This window comes from Lasioglossum baleicum, chromosome 14 (genome assembly GCF_051020765.1).
Source record: "Lasioglossum baleicum chromosome 14, iyLasBale1, whole genome shotgun sequence".
NCBI classification, from domain to species: Eukaryota; Metazoa; Arthropoda; class Insecta; order Hymenoptera; family Halictidae; genus Lasioglossum; species Lasioglossum baleicum.
The window spans coordinates 10405012-10428917 of NC_134942.1; the positions used below are offsets into that span (position 1 = coordinate 10405012).

At 46.2% G+C, this 23906-nt stretch overlaps 1 protein-coding gene across 2 annotated transcripts in view; it reads left to right on the plus strand.

Annotated features, from left to right (window-relative positions):
• The window catches only part of Sli (slit guidance ligand), a 407537-nt gene that overhangs the window by 10195 nt on the left and 373436 nt on the right, over nt 1–23906 (plus strand). The window lies entirely within an intron of this gene.

Below are 23906 nucleotides of genomic sequence, written 5' to 3' on the forward strand. Positions count from 1 at the left end.
AGGCTGCTCGTGTTCGGCATCCGCAGAGATCGCGGTGTTTTTTCGTGGCATTTGCACGACGGAATTAATTAGCAACGGTCGCAGGTAGGTTTCGACGCGTGGCACGTGACCGTGCATCGGTCACCGACCATTTCCGAAATTCGCGCGACCGCGAGGGACACGTTTTATTCCGGACGGTTTACACGTGTCTTTTTATGCGGGGACACGTTTTAAAATTCCGTCGGTGGTCCCCTTTTTATCTGGCCGTTTCATCGTCGGGCCAAAACTCGCCCCTCCCCCCTTCTGCCTTCTCCCCTTTTGCTCCCCTCCTCCCGCCCCCCCCCACCGGTCTCATGACGCTTCGGTAATATCAAATTTATTCGTTCGGTCGATCGTCGTCGTGCAGAACGCGCCCGGTTAGGGATTAACCCTCCGGGAACGGAAACATTAAATTTTAAAATGCCCGCTTGGAATTCTCTGTACGAGATTCGTATGTCGGAATTATTTATGTTTCGACTGGACCATTGAACTTTCAAATATTGGCTGAGTCACGCAATTGCGAGTCTCTGTTTCATCCGGGGCCTCTGCTTGCTTGCTTGCATGCTCGCTCGCTTGTGACTGTCTGTGGAATACACTGCTGGAGAACGAGCATTGTCCCAGGGAAAAAGTGCACGGTAAAACTGTGACCAGTTTCCACTAGGCTCATCCGTTTCGTAAATTCAATGCGCGTACGTTTGTATGCTCTCTCTCTCTCTCTCTCTCTCTCTCTCTCTCTCTCTCTCTCTCTCTCTCTCTCTCTCTCTCTCTCTCTCTTTGTCTCTCTAGGCGGTATAGCGTTATTTTCTTTTTTTTATTGTTGTATAGCCACCGATGGAAAATAAATTAATTTCTTAGAAATAATCAAATTCAGCATTCTACCATTCCCCGCAGTCGCCAACAGTTTCGGCAATTCCCGATCGATGGAAGTGACTCACTCCGCACACTCCACCATAGCTTCCAACGGCAACCTAATTCAAGGGCCAAGCCCCGGTCATGCAGTGTACTTTTCTTTTCGGAAGTGTCTCGTAAAAAATTCAGAAGTCGATGGTCGGTGGACTGGTATAGATCGTTTTATTTCTTGGAGGGCTAAAGATCCGCCCACCTTTCGACGATCGCAGAGAAGGATGAACATTAATGGCCCATCGAGCGGTTTCGATTCTGTCTCGCAGGATCGAAGATGTCGCAGTTCGCTTGCGAAATCGGCGGCATAAATCGGAATTAGGGTTGGAGCATCGTCGCACGGTCGATTTAGTCAGAGGGACGTCGATCCATGAGCATAAGGGCGCTGCCGCTGTCAACGGACAAATCTCCGTTTAGCGGGTCCATTGTCGGAGGATTATGCGCGCCCATGGAGATTTCGGGGGCCTCCTTCGGGAACCCGGTTTCGGCATCGTCAGATTTCGGGTTTTCAATTGCTACAAAGAAAGAGAGAGAGAATGAGAGAGAGAGAGAGAGAGAGAGAGAGAGAGAGAGAGAGAGAGAGAGAGAGAGAGAGAGAGAGAGAGAGAGAGAGAGAGAGAGAGAGAGAGAGAGAGAGAGAGAGAGAGAGAGAGAGAGAGAGAGAGAGAGAGAGAGAGAGAGAGAGAGAGAGAGAGAGAGAGAGAACGGGACCTGTTGAAGGGTGGCTGCGGCGGTTAGAACGGGCACATTTTACGAGATTATCGGCGGGGGCTAATCCCAGCGAACGTTAACGACTGCCGAAGTATTCCCTCGGAAAATGTTTCCGCTCAATTACCCGTCGGTCCCGTTAAATTTCGAGCATTCGTGTTATCGTTCCGCGGAACGACGCCGGGGGAAATCCTCGTGGATCGCGAGACCGCGCGCGCACTTTTACGGCCGCGTAAATGTTTCGATTAAGAGCCGCTCGATCATTCCGCTCACCTTTTTAAGCATACGAGGTCGGCCCGTTACGGCTCAGCCAATGCCCTGCCAGATAGCGATCGATCTTTGACAAAGACCTTTTCAGACTATACCGACCCCACCTTCCAGCCAAATTGCTAGGAGACCGTGCTAATGATCGTCTTGATGATCGGTTTGCTTAGGATTTTCAGAAGAGACAATTGGATTGATACCGTTCCCGTCAAAAATAGATCGTCATTCCCGCTTTGGTCGCGACGTTCCCACTCCTAGTCCATGTTTCGACTGACTTCACAAGGAACCTCCGTTCCTCAGGGACGTAAATAACGGGAATAGGGGTACGGGGCGCCAGTAGGATGATGTAGAACATCGCGGTTTTCACCGCGGAACGCCCCTGGACTTTCGGATCGTGTCCTCCAACCCCGGGGGGCGCGACTTCGCGTCATGAATCACACGGCGCATGCAAATGAAAAGGCGAGATGCGGGGGTGGACATGACTCTCGAAAGATCGTAAGTGCCCGCCGGCGTCGGAGGGGTACGAGAAAGGAGAACGTTACATCGAGAGAGCCAAAGACGGGAAAGAGGTGGATATCATCTTCTGTGGGATAAGAAGTCCGAAAATGTTGGTCGGTGACTGATATTTATTGCTTTGTTGCGTTAGGTGTGCGTGAAGGCGTTCTTCTTGGTTCATGGGGAACGATGTTGCCAGGAATGGCTTCCATCATTGTCGGAATCCATTGACAATCAATTGAATCAACGCGAAAGCTTTGAGAACCTGAGTCGAGGATCGCTATGTTTCTTGGTTGAGAATGGAATAAGGAAATACGTTTGTTAGGCTTCGAACTGTCTTTTCTCCTTATGAAGAAAAGTGGGAGGACTCGGTTGGACTTCGGATCGCGGAAAGCACGGAATATCAATCTCGTCGTCATTGTGTTTCGCGTAGATAAGGACGACTATGCAGTAAAACAGCTTCCAGAGTCCGCTTTGACGTTCCAGCGCGCAAAAAGCCGCAAGGAAAGGAGAATAAAGCGTGCGGTAACACAGTGGCCGGTACTGGCAAGGGTAGACGTTTCCATCCATTTTCCTAGTGGTTTTCGGGCGACTGAATCCCCTCGACGTCTTGGTTCCAACAGCCAGGCTGTTTAAATGATTTTTTCCCGACGATGTCCGGCGGCATTAACATTTATATTGCCTCGCTTCCCGTTTCCTACGGCCGCGCTCTACATTTTTTGGACAATGGGGACCGCCCGTCGAGAACGGCGCGAGATTCCACGCTCCAAAGGGCCCGCACAGGCTTTTGTTACTCGCGCGAGAATCATGCAACCTACCTAGACACCACACCTGGGGGTCACCGTGTGAATTCGCAACCAGCGACGGATCGCACGACTCCTTGCACCACCATCACCGTATCATCCAGGATTCGAATCGATCGCGAGACACACTCGATTACGTCCTCGTTTTCGATTCGCACCTACCTCTCGCCCTTTCTCGATCCTGTTTTTCCAAAGACTAATGGCTGCTCTTGTTCGATTCGAAACTGCAGTTCGGTTTACCTGTACCTATCAATTGGACACTTTTTTCTGGTCTCCGGTTGCTGAACTATTTGGGGCTCATGGAAGTTCCTGGGGATTGGGAAGGTTGTGGGAAATGGTCTGTGTCGAAGCGAGGGGAGGTTTTCTGTTCTTATGCCTGTAAACATTTATTTCGATCATTAATAATTTGAATATGTTGCAAGTAATAATGTTCACTGTTTTAAATTGCACCTACCCATTTCTGCGAGAAATGCATAAAATACACTGCGAGGTGTTTCGAGGTGACTGACACGATACTATGTGTGCCAAGGAATTATAAGGGGCCGGCGGATAAGCTGGCTCCGGTTGCATTAACAAATATACAGGGAGGAACGACTGGACAAAGGTGTTTGCTCGGCATCTGGCACAAACCTAACGTCCAGACCTGACCCAGATCAAGTTGGCGTCACTATTTGAGGAAATCAGACCTAAATCTGTCCAATGCGATGCCGAAACTCCAGATTTCAAGCATGACTCATCTTCAGCTCCTGCAAAGTAGGATTTCAAAGAGGAAAACTTGACTCTTTTGAGAAGTTTTTTTAAGATGTTTCTCAGCTAAATGGATTATCCGAACCCCTAAGCTTACCTGCGGGCCTAAACCAAGCCTAAGCCGAGTTGATTACAGACCCAGATTTCGATTAAACCTAATCTACGCAACACAGTCGCTTCCCAAGACGGCTACTATTTTTTAAATTACCGTGATTCGTTCGCTAAAAAAAGTTCATTTTCTATTTTAGATTTATTTTTACATGTAAAATCACTTTCTGCACGATTGTTTCATCCTTCCCACCGCATCCTGTATACTTAGCTAAATCACAGTCTCATCAGAAAATACATTATAATTTACTTACCGGTGCAGGCAAACTCGTTCTGCGTAATCTCGTAGTCGGAAGACAGCTGGACGGGATAGTGGCCGCAAAAGCAGTAGCTTGTATTCAAAATGGAGTCGGTGGCCTTGAAGACAGGCTCATTCAACATTGTTTAACATTCTCCCTCTTCTATTAACACCTACAACAAAATTACAGAATGTCGATACAAATGAACTAGTTAATTAATTAGAATATTATGGATTACAGTATTTTATTGATAAATGTCCCTAATGTCTGGCCGACAATTGTCCCAGAACTATCCCCACTCCTGCGGGGTGTACCTCCTTGAGGGGCCAAGTAGCTCCAGAGCCCTCGGTCGCAGTATGACATCATACGGCTCGGGTATATCGGTGAGACCACACTAATCCAATGACAAAACTTCTTTAGTTTTCATTATTTTTTTATGGAACTCTCGCCGACATATCCGTGGCATTTTTCTAATGAAAATGATACCAAATATGATATAATTCCCATAATATTGACTTGTTTAATGAACGATGCAAGTTTCGAACGCAAGGAGGAACAGCGTATGGGAAGTTCTTCGAACTGTGTCGGCGCGATGCGACTCTCCTCGTCTCTTTCTTTCCCATACGCTGTTCTTCTTTGCGTCGAAAACTTTCATCGTTCATTACACTAATAGGGTAACTGCACCAGTGAATGAACATTTATGAAATTGTTCAGGAAGATATTTTATTTAAAAAAAAATATGTGAATTAAAGGAATCTCATATATGCCAAATGGCTCCCTATACTTCATTTGTCAAAAACGAGAGAGAATGAACACAAATAAAATGAAATTATTATTATTTTTCATTATTAAACGTTAAATAAAAAATATAAAAAATACCACAGTTAATGAACACTACATTCTCTCTAGTACCAATATATTCTTACTATATTCTTCCTATTGTACCAATAGGAATACAGCTACGAAAAAGAGTCATATATTCCATTGGCCCGAGAGTCATTATCGCTAGTATGCCGTGCGGCTTAAAATTTCTTAAAATATACAAAAGCGTTCATTTACTGGTGCCCGTTTATTCACTGGTGCAGTTACCCTACATATAATTGGAATTATATCATATTTGGTAACATTTTCGTTAGAAAAATGCGACCGAGGCCTCTCGAGCTCCGCTGTCCTTTTCGAGTCCCTGTGCAGATCCGTGTTGGGGACAATTATCGATAAAATACTATACTACGTATAAGTGAGAAATTGATCTTGAAGTTTGCACGAATATCGAGACACCGCTGCATTTCTAAAAACGTTCCTCCGTGCGAGCGAGAGTAAGCAACGTCTCTCGAGACGACGATCGAAGGCGAGGATTGGCGCTTTAAGATTTCATCGTTGAACGATCACGAAGGGAGTAAGGGAGGCGATATTTCTAGGGGAGAGACGTGCCCGATTCGCTGTCGCTTATTTTTCACGGCCGGGAATCTGGCGAGCGATGATGCGCGGGTGTTGAGCGCGAATAAGATTTATGTGGGCACCGGCCAGAAAGAAAATAAGTGGACAAGCGGGGCGACGAGATATTAGAGGATCGAACCGGATGACAGCCAGGACAAGGGAGGACGCCGAGTGAAAGAGAAGTGGGCCGGCCGAAAGACGAGCAAACAAAACGCCACGCGTATATCTTTGGCGTCTGTCAAAACAACCGACGACGTAGCTGAAGCAACGTTGCTCCCTCAGATTCGAGCATCAACGGTTTCCTCTCGCATTTCGCTGACAAACGCGCAAAACCGATCAGACTCCAAAGACGTCCGAAAACAATCCTGGAATCGCACGTTCCTCGAAAGAATCGCGTGCCACTTAAATTCTTTGCTTCGAATCCGGACTTACGCAAACATTTATGCAAGTATTCGCATCCGTTTCTGCGATTATTAGACTGCGGAACTTTATGCAAATTTCCTGTACCCACCTAATTTTTATGCGAGAATTCAAGGAAACGGATAGAGAAGGGTCAGGTGGAATTTAATTTTCTGGACGGTGAGGTGGATTAAAAAGAGAGTGGAAACATACTGTGTTCCATTTATGGTTTGTCTACATGCAGCTATCAAAATCCTCTAAATGGAACATAACTTTCTTGGCACACTTCGCGAAGATTGACGCCAAACGTTATTTCTTTTAAAAATGCCACTAATACAGCAACGAACGTAATTGTCTTGTGTCTTATAGCATTTCCCACAGCCGTTTAATATAAACGGCCGAACTGCCGTAATCACGCATCGTGATTTCGACGACTAGTAATTACTAGCGACAGCAGATAGATCGCTGGGAGCAAGTTAATCTTCGAATTGGGAAATAGAGACTTCTGTCCCGGCACGATAATTCGACAGCGTTTCCCGTGGCGAAAGGAGAAACTCCCGGTGATTATCAATTCAACACGCATTACCATAATTACAACCGCGATTTGATAGACCGCCGCGCGGCGTCATTATCGAACTCTTCTCCCCCGTTACTTTAACGATTCTATCCGTGGTTCTTTGATCGAGCCGCTGCGCTGGTCGTTTAATTAGCCGGACCAACGGGTCGTTCTTTGTGCCCGCAGACTTTTGGGTCACCGAAAATTTGATTAATTCCAGCACGGAGGCGGAATCGTACGCGTTTTCCCGGACTTTCGAAACGTCTCGGCAAAAGATCGATCGATCAGGGTGGCTTTCACGGTGGGTTCGTGGAGGACTCTTCTGGAATTTGTTCTCGTGAGCCTGGATTAAGTTATGACAGTCTTTCTACTTGGGTCCCCTTCGGCTTTTTTCCTCTTCGCAGTGATACGCAGGGTAGAAATTCACTTCCGGGAGCTGTATCAGCACCGATCCCGTCGACATTGTTTCGAAATAGAGCGGGGGTGGGACACGACGGCCGAAACAATTAGGAGATCGCCTTTATGGACTGCTCCGAGGGACTAAGCAAATATCGGGGATGAACGGGAACGGAGAACTTAAGGGATGAAGGGAGAAACTGTACTTAAAGCTCGGACTCGACGACACGCTTCTTTTTTTTAGAGGGCAAATAGGGAAGAAGAAGTGAAAAGAGGAGAGTCGAATTTCCGGCGCAGTTTGATTTGCGTCAGACTTGTTCGAAAGATGTAAAAGAAGATCCACTAAATAAGTACGTCACTGATTTCTTTGAAATTGAAATGAAAAATTCTATTTCTTGATTAAAACACCCCCGAATTTCAGAGTTGAGTATTTTCGCGTCTGTCCATTGCTCGGCAGCAGAGATGGGCGTTATTTGGCGAAAAAAATATTTGAAATAATATTCAATATTTTCGATTTTATTTCGTTTAAAAAAAATGGTATTTTATTTGAACAATCTGAACCTTGAAATAAAATACTTCTATTTGCACAATCTGAAACTCAAAATAAAATATTTCTATTTTAATAATCTGAAAGACAAAGTAAAATATTTCTATTTTAATAATCTGAAACGCAAAATAGAATATTTTATTTTTTGCGTCGTTATACCTAATACTTTCTGAAATCGCATTACTTATTTAACACTTTACCTACCGGAAGCCTATTGATAGGATTTTCAATAATTGTGCTGTACCAAAAGAAAGCAAAGAAATTTTCTTTTACATTGCAATCGTAAATGAAACTATTAGATGACTGAATGAATGTTGCTATTGAAGGTTCCATTAAAAAGGGTTTATAGATTTTTCAAAATTATACAATATAATCACCGGCCAGTAATGTGTTAATATTTCTTATTTTAGCAATAATTTAAAGAAGAAACGGTACTTAATATAAGAAACCTAATTTTGCCAGATTTTCGTTTTATTTTTTTGTTTGACTGCTGCTATACGCATACAACAAGGTGCAGCGTTCGAAATTGGAATCGGTTAGGGTGCTCCTTCGAGGACACAGAATCAGTTCAGCAAAGCTAAAAAGCCTCTCGACTTGGGCAGAGGATGGAATAGCTGTGTTGTATTTTAAAAATAACGTTTTCATGCATTTGTACTTTGCAATCTGCCGAGTCGGCAGAGTGAGGTGGGAAAGGGGCGCGGATCGATGCCGGTATTCACATAGGAGACAAGTTTTTCGCCCCCATGGAGCATCACATTTCCCGGCCGCGTGATTAAACGTCTTCGCCGAGGCATCGACGTTGCGATGGAAACCAGGAGCCCGAAACGCTTGACGTCTCGTCATCAGACGTAGCAATAAGAGGCGTTTCTGTCGTCGTGCGCTGTGTGCCGCGAGATCGCATCCCGGTCCGGGTCCCCGTTCACAAGAGATGGTAATTTTCCGGAGGAAATGATATCCCGGACCCGTACTCCCGATAAGGCGAACCGCGTCTACGTTTCCTGGTTCTCCTGGTGCGGGGGCGGGTGCGATCAAACGCGCCGCGCCGGTGGTAGAAGATGCGCTCGCGAGAGCTGTTCCGCTCGCAGCCGAAACGTAATGGCCGACTTGAATGGATCCTAATAAGCCGTGGATGCGCCCCACGGTATTAGAAGATCGACCGGTTCTACCGAGGGAAAAGCCAGCACGAATGAAATCTTGTTATTAGAAACCGAATATTCGAAATACCACCATTAACGCTAAATATTCCAACAAAATGCTCGCTATCTATTTTCGTGGTGAATGCATAAAGTGCAAAATGCTTAGAAAACTTGAAAATTGTCCAGAGAAAGAAAAATCGTCCGCGCCAGAAATTCCACAGAAGAAACCGCACCGTTAAAACAAACTAGCTAACTGCAGGGAAGCTGTGACATGGCGATTATTAGCGCAAGGGTTATTGTGGCTAGGAGTTTCGAACATGCTCGCTCGAAGCGCGTCTCACATGCTCTCGAAACGAAATTAGAAGAGCGTGTTACCGGGTGGGAGTGCAATATTTGTCCAACGTCGCGGCGGCGTATAGCTCGCTATAATTTCGTTAGCGAAACGCCGTGCCGCGCCGCAGCGTATCGAATCGAGTTAAGAGACACACACCGTGGTCGGAAATATTTCTGCGGCTTGGATATTCACGCGGCATAGTTAAGGTCGATCGTTAATTACGCGTCTCGAACGAGGGAGGAAGAGACGCTCTGGAAAGCGTAATGATATAGCATAAATGGCGTTCGAAGCGCCCGTTGCGGCAATAAATTAGGGCGGAGCGGAGGTGTGTTCGAAGCTAGCGTTCGCGATTACGGCCGCGAAAACGTTCGCCAGATCGCCTTTGAACAAATAACTATACCCGACGGCGGTTCTGCAGTTTCGTTCTTCTACTTTCTACTCTTTGGCGGATCGCTCGCGAAATCCACGCTCTGTGCATTCGCAGTATGTGTTTTCGCGAGAGCTGTTAGACCCTCGCCGAGCCGGTGCGCTGATCATAGCGTTATGATACACCGGGAACCATTCTTCACGCGTTTCCCTTCGCTGAAGAAAGTGAGAGAGAGAGAGAGAGAGAGAGAGGGAGAGAGTCTCTTTAAACAAAGGTGTTTAAACACCGGCGAAATTTCTCTCGGCCGGAGGTCCGTCGGAATCGTGATCCTCGGATTAGTGCACGTTTCGCACCTCGGATTACCGTTGACGCCGACGGTTCTCACCTGTTAGCGCGAGATCACTTGAAAAGCGCCTTTGACTCGCTACGCGTGGACGACAGGCGCCCATTAGCTTCCATTATTGCTAGGCAACCTACATTTTCGCTGAAATCGCTATTTTGGCTTCGGGCGGTGCGGCCGAACCGAGCTATTATGCGAAAAAGCAGTTTTTGGGTCGACTCCGGTCGAAAATTTCACTACACCGAGTGCTTTTGTTTGTCTGTGGCTTCCGATAGAAGTCAAAATGTTATTTTAACTGATTGGAGTGGTTATTACTAGAATGCAGATATTATGCATCCACGGCAAGAATTAGTGGGTGATTTCTATCGAAATTCAATTTTTCGTCAATTTAAACATTGTGAACTAAAAAATCTGAGAATTACGCGGTTGCATGAATTTTTGCAAATTAAATTGTCCGAGCGTTCGAAAACCAGTTAATTGCGATTGTTGCTTAATCGATGCTGGAGTGAAATTGTTCGCGGGTCCGATAATAAGAAAAAAGCACGCTGTCTGGCACTGTCGAACGGAAATGAAGCGGATCCCACAGGCCGAAGGGGTTAAACAGGGACGAACAATTCCGATGAAATGGAGCGTCCAGCGTAAAAGCCACGCGGAACACGAGATTTCGAATCGATTTACGGGCGAACCGAGAGGACAGCTTGACGTTTATTCGATGCCGTGCTGCTCGCCAGAAATATGTATGAAATTCGGTCGAAACACGCGCATTATGGCCGCCGAATGGCAACGGTGTGAACGTTTTTCCGATAAACACGACCAGAGACCGGGCCATGTATACACGTCGAAGAAAATGATTCGGCCGCATGAATCTTACCCGCAACGTTTCTATCTCATTTATTCGGCTCGATGCGGCCTGATTTAGTGATGCATTCTCTGTACCTACCGCCACTGCTTCGCCTTACCGCACAAACCATACCCTTTCTCTGCATGTCGATAACCTTTATCTTCATTACAATTGAACCTGGCAAATGTACTAATTACATTGTGGATTTTTATACAAAATAAGAGCTTCGTGCACTGATCGCAAGAAGAAAAAAAATAATATGAATCCTAACTTGAATTTTTGTAGAGACGTACTCAAATATTCAAACTAGAAATTCCAAAAACCAAAAAATTCCTGCCGAATTTGCCACTAGCAGAAAAAATTGTTCGCGTCAGAGGGTTTTCGAACGACCAGCAGTCGGTCGGCAAAAATACGTCGGTCCGTGATTTTTGCGCGAAAATTCGGCGGCTAATCGGAACAGAAAACGGCGGCGAGGTAGGCAAACTGTTCGGGAGCAGCTGCAGCATTGCAAAACTTTGTCCCAACCTTATTACGACTGCTCTTAACGAATTTAACCGTCAAGCCGTAACTTGACGTTTGAGTTTCGTACGACAACGAGGACGTGGATGATAGCCGAGGGGATGGGCGAACGTCGACGTCGACGTCGTCAGACCGACGGAATATAAACTTCGGGTTTATGCTGACGTACGTGGCTCGTAAGTGCGCCGATGTCCTTCGATTTCTCCGGGTATACCGGGCTACCGGCTAAAGGGATACACTCCTTCGGAACTTACATCGTACGGACACTAAGTGTTTCTTCTATTTTCACCGTGAGAGCGAGCTCTATCTTCTCTCTTTTTCTTTCTCTTCTTCACGAAACGTTTGACGGTAATTCAGACCATTCGGTGCCGGCGTTACGAGTGCCCCGTTATTTATTTCCGAGCGGAGACTCGTTCGTTCCGCGACGAATGCTGTTTTTCTCCCGTGATCGAGACGCGCTGGAAGTCCTCCGCTAAAGTTTAGTACCATTCCGCAGTTTAATACTCCCGGCAATGTACTAGACGACTACGTACGCACCATACTCTTATCGCACATTGGTCCTTCAAACCCGGACAAGTGGCTATCGAACAGTACCTTTTTATCGGCCAGGCCGTTTGTCTCGCGCGAATTATTTCTGCTCCGAACGGGATCACGTTTTCTCAATTTCTTGCCTCTGCGGAGGAGGCTTGAAACGCGTTTCACATATTTCGGATCAAACATCACGCGTCTGAGTTCATGTGAAAGTGGTATAATGTAAATACATTGAATAATTTGTTGAATATATGTGATATATGAATTGCTAGCAGTACAATCGCATAATGGATTGCACGCGTCCTCGCGAGATCGATATGTAAATTGTCCATGCCTAATTCTCACGAGACGATAGACATATTAAATTCATCGATTTCGTCCTGTATGTTGAAGGTAGCATCCGGAGCTTCCAATGAATAGCACTAAAATCATTTGATTCGAACACGCCTGCAGTTTATATGCTATAATACGTATTATAATTGATATTTTAGATATGGATACCGCTTGGAATCGTTTTATTCCGTGTTCCATATTCATGCGACGCGTTGAAAGCTTCAGCTTGAAACTGCGTGTCACATTTATCGAAGCATATCGATGTACCTATCTATCGAACAACGTACGACAGTATTAGTAGTTTCAACATTTGAAAGTGAAACTTTAATGCTGATGAAATTTTAGATTGCGAACCTTTCAAGATCTGGTTACAGCAAGCGATTTAAATCCTGATTTAAATTTCGGGGGATCCGTTCGATTTTCGATTGAAATGGTAGAATCGCTGCCGTAAAAATTGCATAATCAGTTTAAATTCGAATCGGGTCGTCCAGGGGGCGAAGCTTTCATCGGACACTGTGTCAGCGACTGGCACATCGAGCGCTCATGTAACAGACCGAACCACTGTTAGGCAACCTCAAATTCAATTCCGGCTGGTGTCGAACGATTCGCGCCGCAACAAAAGACTGGGTAACGAGATACAAAACCGGCCCATATATCTCGAACCGTCCGTGCAGATTAGCATCGACGACCATGTGGCGATAAATCTCCGTTTCGGGAATACCGGATCAAACCGAAAGCAATTACGTCGCCTCGTATCCGGCGTACGCACAACCGAACGGAACGGAACAGAACAGAACAGAACGGAACACCGTGTGCAGGTGGTGTGTCGCTTGTTACGAAACCGGCCCTTTTAATGGTCAGGTCTTAAGTAATAAACTTAATCGCGGTCGTATTGTGTATCAGGCAATTCCAGGCTCCCGTAACGCGCCGGTTAACGAAGAAAATTCACGCGACTTCGAGCACACGTACAAACAATTCGGTACGCCGTAATATCGTTATATCGTTTCACGCTATACATTGTCTTTATTCATTCATTACTAGATTCTACTTTATTCTACCTGTTTCTGCTACTTATGCATGTGTGTGCCGTCTTTTCCACGGTCTCTGTCGCCCGGTTTCGATGATGAACAGTGTGCCATTAAGTTTGGACGGTAGCATCCGGAATCGTTGGGAGATCGCGCTCGAGATAAGGGATCAGATCGCGTTCGCGGCTTAACGACTTCCCGTTTCTGATTCGAAACCGCGACCGCCGCGAAAGTGGCGGAAAATTGGCTTTCACCGTCGTAAAAACCGTAATAACCCTTGCTTCCTGCGGGGGCGGTGGAACTGGGAAGTGGGTAGAGGGGTGTTGCTCACGAGGCCTATTTCGATGCAAGAATGTCAAGGCGGCGCGCGGAGTCGACGGCCTTTTCGTCGTCTTTTCTGGAAAAGGGCGTACACCTAGAGGCGAGTGATTAACCGTGCACGCATTTATTTCGCGCCGGGCAATTTGTCGTGTTAATTAGCCGTGTAACGAGGGGCCCAGACACGCGTCGCCGTCTACGAGCAAACCCCCACACTGGCTGTCTAGCAGCCATTTTACTGTTGCCGATGCACCATCTTGCGGAAAAAGCTGGCGCGGCCGATACCGACGCGACGAGACGCGCCACGGCCTCATAACTCACGTCGGAGATTCAAATGAGTTAGGGATCCCATTCACCTAGCCGCGTCACGCCGAGAGACGAACGAAAATTTCAATTCACGTCCCATCCTGATCCCATTCCGCCTTCTGTTACTACCGGCTTTCTTGGCCGAGACGCGTTTATGCAGTCGCCGTAGGAATCTTAACGCTTAAACGGCCCAATATTATTTCCGGCCGACTTCTGCCACCCGCCATTTTGCCAGCTCGAGTGCTGGGTAAATAACAATCCGCGGACGTTCATAGTAATGCTGCGCTTGATCGTTCGATGATAGCCTCTAGCAGAGACGAGGACCGGAACGCTCGGATCTTGCGTTTTCAATTGATCCTCTGAAAGCTTCGCTTATTCAATTTCATACCACGTTTTGTGCTTTTCTGCTGAAATTGACTATATACATTATATGTTCATGAATTATTTTACTAATTTTCTACTTGGCTTCGAGCTACGGTCTATTACCAAATTCAGGGTAAAGTCGAGGAAAATTTACATACCCAAAGCTAATATGTGTAGTGCAGGTAATAACTGGACTGTAGATTTTATGAATTTATTGCATGCGCGATAGTACGGTATAGATGAAACTTCAAGAAAGTTTGATTACATTTTTATTTTATTTCGAACCCGATAGAAACGATAATAAACCAACGAAATTGTGGCACAGTCTAAAACTCGGTATAGGTGAAACTTTCAGAGAGTTTGATTACCTGTATTTTTATATCCTGTCGAGCCTCGTATAAACTCTAGCAGAGTAATCAAATCCCTGCTTAATTTAAGTTTCTTCGTCTGGCTCCGTAAAAATTTCGATTTGCATTCTGGAATAATAACTGGTAACGATAGTGTTCAGTAAAAAATGGAAAAGTTTTTGCATCGATTTCAAGTAACGATAGCTGAATAGAATGTTTAATAATAAAATGAGTTTGGCAAGTTTTTGGGCTGATTGGCCACCATGGCGTGCTCTTTGGACGCGATGCGTATGGGGACATGTAACGCACATGGTACCACGGTTAACTTAAGCCATCCACGCTAAAACGAAGCTGAAACCCATTCCCGTTTATCCGCGGCGCGCGTTTGACACCGATTGCGGGCATAAATCTCGCCGCATCCCGTGCAGTTTTGTAATAATGCGTCCCGGTCCGCCGAGACGTCATCAAATATGCTATATTACGTTGTTGCTGCCGCGGAACCCGGCTTTTATCGAAATTATCCGTGCTCCCTGCGGCACCGCATTTCCCCGAATACTTTCGCGGCAATTACTTCCGATCTTTGCTTTAAATTTTTGACAACAATAACGTCATCCACCGCGCCGGTTTCGCGAGAATTTTCCCTCTCGAGACGAATATTAGACGAGCTCCCACGAATTATGGCACTGACCAAAACTGCTGAATCATTTAGCCCTCGTTACAACTATTCCAACAATAACAAATTATTTCAGTCACTATTTTTACACAAAATAAATGTATTTTGTATCAAACGAGATGAATAAAAATGGTACGAACAATGGTTCTTTTGCAAAGTGTTCCACAGCATACAGTGAATATTTTGCGAGGTAATCGTACAAGCCAAAATTAAAACAGGACCGAGGTAATGGAAATTGCGGTTTTAGCCGGGCTTTTAAATTATTGACAATTACAGTCGCCAAAAATGGCACATGAGTCAGCAGTCTCTGCCTCTCGTGTACGTTATGACACCGTGCTACGTCTGTACTGCGAATTTTTAATTGTTCATAATTTGATTGCGCAGCGTGACCCGTAATTTTTTCACTGTTTCGTGCCATTTTTAATATTGGAATCACCTTTTAAAATATCTGCGTGCGTCATCGTCAATAATTTTGGAATGTTCGCCATCCAATATTCGTTTCTGCCAAAGTATCAAACGACTGTACATGTCCAAGCTGCCGCTGTACTATTTAAAATGTTTCCGGGATGAAAATGAACAGTGACCCGCATCATTGTTTATTCCATCTTCTTTCATGGACCGTGAACACAGCAGACGGTCATAAACTTTTGCTCGGTGTCATCGCTATGAAATGAACAACCGTCCCAAGAAATCGAGAAGAAGGCTGCTGCGAAGACAGCAAGCAGGTCGTCGCCAAAATCCACTGTTTTGAAATCTGCATAAAGGCGAATAGAAGATCTTCAAAAAATATTGAAGAATCGTATGAAAATATTTTTACACAGCAATATTTAAACTAAAGTTTGGGTGCGATCGTTCGGCAGTGGACGTGTCAAATTTTGCCGAGTAGATTGCACGTCAGCGGCGTGTAATTAAAAGGAGTCGGCCAAAGGTCCTTGTAATGGATGGACGCACGATGGGACGGTCCCAGAGAAACGAAATTAAATCGAAGGGTGCGCAAGCAGTTTCCTGGAGGAATCGAATGAAGGTGTATCGGTTGGACGAAGGGGTGGATAGAGGAGGGGCGCGTTATCGATGTCGCTGATCGACGTAATAGACGAGACGTGCGTGGAAGATCTTCAGACACGGGATACGGGCGAGAAACGCCGCTGTCAGCTAATGAGTCGGCCGCTTTGAAACGGTGTGTTTCTCTCTTTTCTCGGGTTCCCCGGCATTCGCTGCTACTCCATGCTCGTCACGCTCCTAGAAACGTACGTGGGACGCGCGCCGGGACACGCGAGGTTATAGTAATAATTAATTTCGAAGTCGCTTTGAAGTCAGCTGCGACGAACGGGCCACGGCTTTCAGAGAGACAGAGAGAGGGTGTAAACGTCAGACGAATATCCGCGCCCTCCCTCCAACGCTCTCCTCTCTCCTCATCCCATCTCTCCTCCTCGACGGATTCACCTGAATACCCCGAATTTAGCGTACGCGCGCCACCGGCACAATAGGCGACATGTTGATACAAAGGGCTTCGATTTGACGCCGTTCGGAGACAATTAACGGCTGCTGGAATTTATGCAAATCCGAGGAACGTGATCGTATTAGTCCTATCGTCTGCCATGCCGCCGCGCTGTTTCGCACAGCCGATTCCGAAAGAGAAATCGGCCTTTCGCTGGCTCTGCCCAGGGCTGCCCTGGCCGATAACATCTAATCACAGTCCCCTGGTCAGAACCTGTCCGGGATCGCGAGCTTGAACATTTCATGGAATCGATGCAACGCTGGTATGCGTCGACCGTTATCATTGACTGATTTTTCTGCGATTAGAACCTCGATTAGACCAGCATAATCAGCGGGAAACAAATGCTTGGAGAGCGGCGTTGAATGACCGGTATCGCGCACCTGCTAGTCACTGTGGCTGACAGTTTGCTGGGATGATGCTAGAGGAGCGCATATTTCGAAATTTTGGTGTATTGCTCCGGAATGATTGATCTTTTTCGATGAACGATTTTATTGAGCTTCAATGCGAGTAAGTCCGGAAAAGCGACACGTCCTTTCGCGAAGCAGTCGTTCATTTGTCGTCGAGAGCGACTGTTTTATCAAACGGTCTACAATCTTCGAACAAGTCAATCTGTAAAGTTTGAGGGAAAGTTTCTCTGTAAATCGCGACACCGCGGAAATTAGAATTTATTATTTCGGTGGGCGTTATGGCGAAGGCTTGACGTATATAATGATCGAGCGTGAGAGCCGTTAATCGGACGTAGAGGATCACGGGCGACAAGTGGCGGGTTTTGACTGTGTGCCGCCGGAGCCTAGAAGTCCATTTTCATCCGGCTCATCGATAAAATCAGCCCGACACGGCCCGGTATGACATTTAATCCATACTGGAGGGCGTCAGAGGGTTAAAGCTGAAGTTTCTTGCACGCAAGAAACGGCGTGCGGAGCTTAGAGTTTCATTGCAAACTAAATTATCGGGGGCTTTCGGGAGAGAGTACACCGGGCTGGCTCTCTCTCTCTCTCACTCTCGCCGTGGCGTTCTTGCCTCGCAGAGATCGAAAAACGGTGTTGGCCCCGGGCTGCCGGGGGTTTAAATATTTCAGGACGGGACTTTAACGGCTAATCTCTCATTCCCATCTCTCCTGGCACGAACATATTTGCAAACTTAATTATCGCCGCGCGGCCGCGGAGATTATACGCCGCCTCTGAGAGCGAGGATCAGCGTCGCCGAATGTTTCGAAGCTCTCCCGGAACAAGAACGCCCTGGCTCGATAATGGTTATCGATGCGAACCTGCTTCCTATATTATATCATAATCTTGAATAGAGTGTTCTTGGATAAATATAGACACGGTAGAGACGGTATCCGTATAATCTATTATCAAAACTAGATTGTAAAACAAGAATCATGACTGCGAATGGAAATCAAAAAAGGAAACTACAAAAGATGAGCAATGAAGAGGCCACGGCAATCCATTAAAAAGATCGGCGAAAACGAAAAAAAAAGACACGAGGAAGCAATCATTATCGCGTAAACGAAGTGACGGAGCAGAGCGAACGGCGGCAAGTGCAAAATATCTCTGGAGCCGGCTCGTTTCTTTTTTCCGGGATTGGTAGCGCGGCTCGAGCGTATTCGGTAAAGGGTATCCAATTTTTCAGCAAACTAATTACTCATCCGGGCCGCAACTGGGACGCGAAAATTGCGCGAAAAACTATCTCGCGTCCCGGTTCCTCGTCGATGTGAAATGTACTACGTGTGTGTGTGCATGTGTCGCGGGGGGTACAGGGTACAGGGAACACGGTCCGCAGCACAATTTGCCCGGCTCGAATTTGAGGGAAGGTTATTCCCCATCTTAACGAGACGACTTCGGTGCCCGGCAGCGGTACTTTATCGCGGGTACGCGGCCGTGCCCGGCGCTCGGCCTCCATTTTCTAAATATGACAATGATATTACCGGCGTGGCTGCACACGCCGCCCGAGACCATGTAATTTCCTGGAGATTACACTGCATTTTAGCATGCCGGCCCGATGACGATACGATACGATGCCCGGCTCGATATCTTCGCTAATGTCCCGACTAATGCACTGCTACTAGAGCCGGCGGCATATTACGGCGAACGCTTGCCGTATTTGCGAAAAATCCGACACGATCGGCATACATTCGTAAACACGGTATTGTCTCGTTACATGTCAAAGAGACGCGGACAGCAGAATGAAATACGAAGATGATAGTATCTACGGAAATTGGAAACAGAGAGATTAATCGTGTTTTTAGACCAGTACGGTAGGCATTTAGGCGTATTAACGGTATACAGGATTAAATAGTTCGTCGTTTGAAACGCCGAAATGTGGTCAACTGGGAATTGCACGACATAATTGGTAATTAGGTGTAATTACCAATACGCCGAGCAAATGTAACAAATTTTAGCGCTTTCATCAAATACGTCGGTAATGTACAGAATAATTGAACTTTCCTAACTGGAATAATAAATTTCGACGATTACTACCGATGGAATTCGTACTCGCGCCGTCCAATAAAATCAAGAAAAATCGAGAACATTTACGTTATCGAAGCTGATTGGTAATTATTCGCAATTCACGTCGAATATCTGTGATGAACGAATTAGTCGACTCGGCGGGAAATATCCATGTAAAATTTAATAAATGCCATTTCCACGAGTTAATAGAATATTCGATTATCACTGGTGGGTATTACGTCGACGCGGTTTATATTTCAACACATTAATATCTCTCGGCAGCCTTGACTAGAATCTTCATAAATTTTTCAAGGTCCCACAAATATTAGTATCTTTTACCTCTAGCACCTCTAGCGAACTTTACTCTGAACAAATTGATAGCACTACACGTATGTTTAAGTAACACTACACTTGTTTAAGGAACGATTAAGAGTAGTTAAAAAATACATTGAAGGTAATATATTTAAATGTTGCATTTAAAAGTCATTTGGCTCGTCACAGTGTTAGCGCAACGTAGAATTGACACTAAGATTCATAGTAACAGTGACACGATCATGATTAACATGGTAATGCGGTGTCATTCTCGTAAGATTTATATTGTTACCGTTTCATTGAACGTCTTTTCAATGAAACAGCCTCGTTATCTCGAATCCCGATCAATCGGAATATCCATTACACCGCCGCAACCCGCGTATTCATTAAAACAATATTCGTTTTCGCGTCGCGGCTGCCACAGTTTCCCGCTTAGCCCATTATTTCCAGTGCGGCCGTTGTCAAACGCATTAGAGCACGAAGTTCGTTTGGGGGGAAAGGATCGTTTGATGTCCGCAGGAACGAGCCGGGAAAACGGGTTTCGCAATTTCGGCGAGTATCGCGACACCGTATGTAGCCTGGCAGACGAGAGAGAGTGAGTGGAGGATGGAGGAGCAGCACGAGTAGGAGAAAGGGGGGTGGACAGAGCGAAAACATGGACGAGAACGCGACACTAAATAAAAACGATTTCGCGCTCGTCTCGCCTCCTGTTCCCCACACCCCTCGCGAATGGTGCTCGTCTAAAACACACTTAACGCCAGAAGCTATTTATTTCACGAGGGTTATTCCCTCGGCGCAGTGTGTACGCCTAACATTTTTGTAATTAGTTTGCTCGCGAGCCCGTGGAAGAAGGGAACAAAGGAGGGTTGAAACGCGACCGAGACGGCGAGCACACTGACGCTCACGCATACAATCGTTCCTACATCCACACCTTCCACGTGTGTCGCGCCACCGCCACCACCACCTCCACCACTAGCACGCGCAACTGCAAAAGGTAGTTTGCCAAAGAACAGTTAGCGAGCGAAAGGAGAAAAGTCGAGAGAGGGATGGAAAGCTGGCTTCCGCGCAGACGACTTTCGAGAGACAGAGAGAAAGAGAAAGTGGCGTGGCCTCGACGAAACAGAGAAAAAGAAACGGCCTGTAGGGGTTGCAGAGGGTGGGAAAGAAGGGACAAGAAGAAACAGGAGGGTTAGTTTCGGGGTTCTAGGAGAGGAAGCGAGAGGAGCGCAGGAATTACGACGAATGCGATACGACCGTCTAATTGCTGGCAGCGCGTTACGGGTGATTATTTTTTAATTGCTGCGATTAAAAGAACAAGATCACCACGCATCGGTGCGTGCATTGCAATCGTTTGATGTCCGAAACGCGCAACGCCTTCCGATGGAAAAGTCTTCGAAGGGGTTCGAAAAGAGGGTTGGCGAATGCGCGAAATTCGTGTGTGCTCGTGCGGATTCGGTTTCGCGTATTCGTATAACAGCGGACGAAATCATGGAGGGATTCGAGTGGACTCGAGGAAGCGAGTACTTTGTTTGCCACTCTCTTCTCTCTCCCCCTCTCTCTCTCTCTCTCTTTCTGTTCTTCTTTCTCTGGCTTTCTCTTTATTTTTGTCCCTCTCTGTTCGTCATCGATTTTACGCTTGACGTTATTTGCATACTTTACGCCGATACGTTAACGCCGCCCACGGGTTTGCCACCTAGCCATTGACAAATTTATTTGCCGATTCGGCCAGGTGGATTTTATCGGCGGATAAGCAGCTTCGTTAAATCGATCGGCTGGATCGATGCTGCTTGTTTACGGCCGGGCCGTTTTAACGAAGCTGAGGAGACACCGACACTATTTTACAAGGTCCTGTCGCGTCGCGAGAGCGATACGGGGCGACGTTATGCAGAGTGTTTGCTGATGATCGACAAATGTTTGTTTCCGTGGGTTGAGACTCAGGGGTTAGCCCCTGCATTCGCTTCTTTGGCTTCCTGTGGCTGGAGTGATTAAATTCGGAACTTATATGGTCGTGTCCTTCGTCGAGACGTTTCTGGATTGTAGGGGTCGTGAACAATTGTGAACTTCGTAATTCGATCTTTGTGCAAAATATTAATTTGTGACTCGACATATTCTTGGAAAGTAACAAACTTCAGAACAATGTGAAAACGCTCGAACAGAATAGCAATCAATGTTAATTACAAAACATCCTGCGCCGACATAGATTCAAAAAATGAAAACGGAAATTACTATCTGTTCGACCCAACATACAAGTTTCAAATTAAAAAGTCTACACCCCCGACGAACTTTGCCGCGGGCAACATCCTGAAATTTCAATCACGACCTCACATTTTCCTTTTTCACTCGAACAAACTACTCGCGCAAGAAGAAGTTGGCCGTCGCATCAGTTTGCCCTGATTTTTGCATAAACTATCAGCAAGACTCTGCCATCTCGATGATCTACTTGGTTGGTTGTTCGCTCCGTCGAGCGACTCTATCGCGTGATCATTAATCGCGCTTTTGTTGATGCATTCACCGCGAGCCGCGCGGTGCTGTCGAGGAACAACGATCACCGGGGTTCCTTTGAGAAGGTTATTAAGTAATGAAATACTCCAGAGGAGCCTGTAAAGATGCACGACGGACAGCTAATGTCCGCAAGCCTTTATCTCTTCGAGGAGAGACTGGCAGGTCAAACAGAGAACCTGTTCGCCAGTTGTCGCCGAACGGTGAACCGAGTCACGGTTGTTTGTTTCTGCAAAACGATCCAGCCGGTGCTCGCGTGAATTACGATCGTCTGGCTCTCGATCCTCGCCGACGCGACAGCCTGTGCGGTCTAGATCCTCGATGCACGAGTTCGCACGCCTAACGTCGTGACCATTATTCGCGGCGAGGACAGTCCTCGTTTCCCTTTGGCCACGTACTTCCGCACCTTCAGCACCCTCTTTCCGGGCTGACACTTCGGCCAAAGGCGTTGTTTGACGGTAGGCCCTGATGGCGTCATTGTCACCGAGTTCGAGTGTCCGCAGGACCAAGCAACCTATCGCTTTAAGGGGTGACACCTATGTAACCCTAATTTTAGAATTTTTTTGCTGGAACGGGAAAAAGTAATTAGGGTAACTGCGCCAGTGAATAAACGGGCACCAGTAAATGAACGCTTTTGTATATTTCAACAAATTTTAAGTTGCACGGCATACTAGCGATAATGACTCTTGGGCCAATTGAATATATGACTCTTTTTCGTAGCTGTATTCCTATTGGTACAATAGAAAGAATATAATAAGAATATATTGGTACTAGAATATAGTGTTCATTGACTGGTATTTTTTATATTTTTTATTTAACGTTTAATAAAGAAAAATAATATTAATTTCATTTTATTTGTGTTCATTTATTTTTGACAAATGAAGTATAGGGAGCCATTTGGGGCATATATGAGATTCTTTTAATTCACATATTTTTTTACAAATAAAATATCTTCCTGAACAATTTCTTAAATGTTCATTCACTGGTGCAGTTACCCTATTAGAATTTCATTTGTACATATCATTACGTGTAATTAATTTGTGTTCTTTCTATGTTCCAGGTAAGTCGATGTCTTCTTCTACTGTGCTATTGGCAAATGATGTCTGCTTGTGGAGAGAGTAAGTCGAATAATTTCCTACAAATAAAACAATTTATCGTTTTCGCTCTCCTAAAACGCTCGAAAAGCAAACTGGAGAAACCGTGAATGAAACGGTTCGTTCACGCGGACAGGAAGCACAATGGCGGTAGATGAAATGTACACATAATTTGCTTTGCGGTTGCGGTTACGTCCGCGGCGATGGTGCCCGGAAAGATCGATTATTGTGAAGAGCGGCGTCCTAAGCAGTGCAGATTAAAACAATCATTTTTGCTCGGACGAGCCTTGCCGCTTGCTGTTTCGTCATATTTCATGGCTGGTTAGCCGCATAATGCAGCGAGGCAGCTTCAAGAAGTGCTTCGGCCCTTAATCATCCTTTCGCTACCGTTGTCGTCGGCTTGTTCCGACGCGGTGCGCCACGGTGCTGTATCGATGATCTTTTCTTTTCACCTCCGCCTTCTGCTTGCCCGTGCTCGGTGCTCATGCTTGTTGCGACTCGCCTCTCGTTAAAACGAAATGCAAACGCGCGCCGCGCCGCGAGACTATCAGGTTACTCTCCGCAGGCTCCGATTCGTCTCGTTTTCCTTCCGATTGTCTTCTACGCCTGCACGATACATCATCATCTCGCATTCTCTCCGGGCGATGGAAGCACGGTTGCTTATGGTCGCCTTGTGAATCACTCGAATCGCCTCTGGACCACGGTGCATTATACAGGTGTGCCGACTTAGCATCTCTGTAATGCTGAAATTTGGAGGCAGATGAGTCGTAATTCTCTGGCTGCCGCCAGACGGCGCATGGTTCCAGGTACCGTACGTGTGCGAATTAGTGTGATTGTGTGTATTATCTCATTCGCACATGTACAGTACCTGGGACCATGCGCCGTCTGGCGGCGGCCAGAGAATTACGACTCATCTGCCTCAGTTTTTTGAGGGAAGTCGGCACACCTGTATAATGCACTGTGCTCTGGACCTTTAATACTCAAATCGTTATACCGATAGATA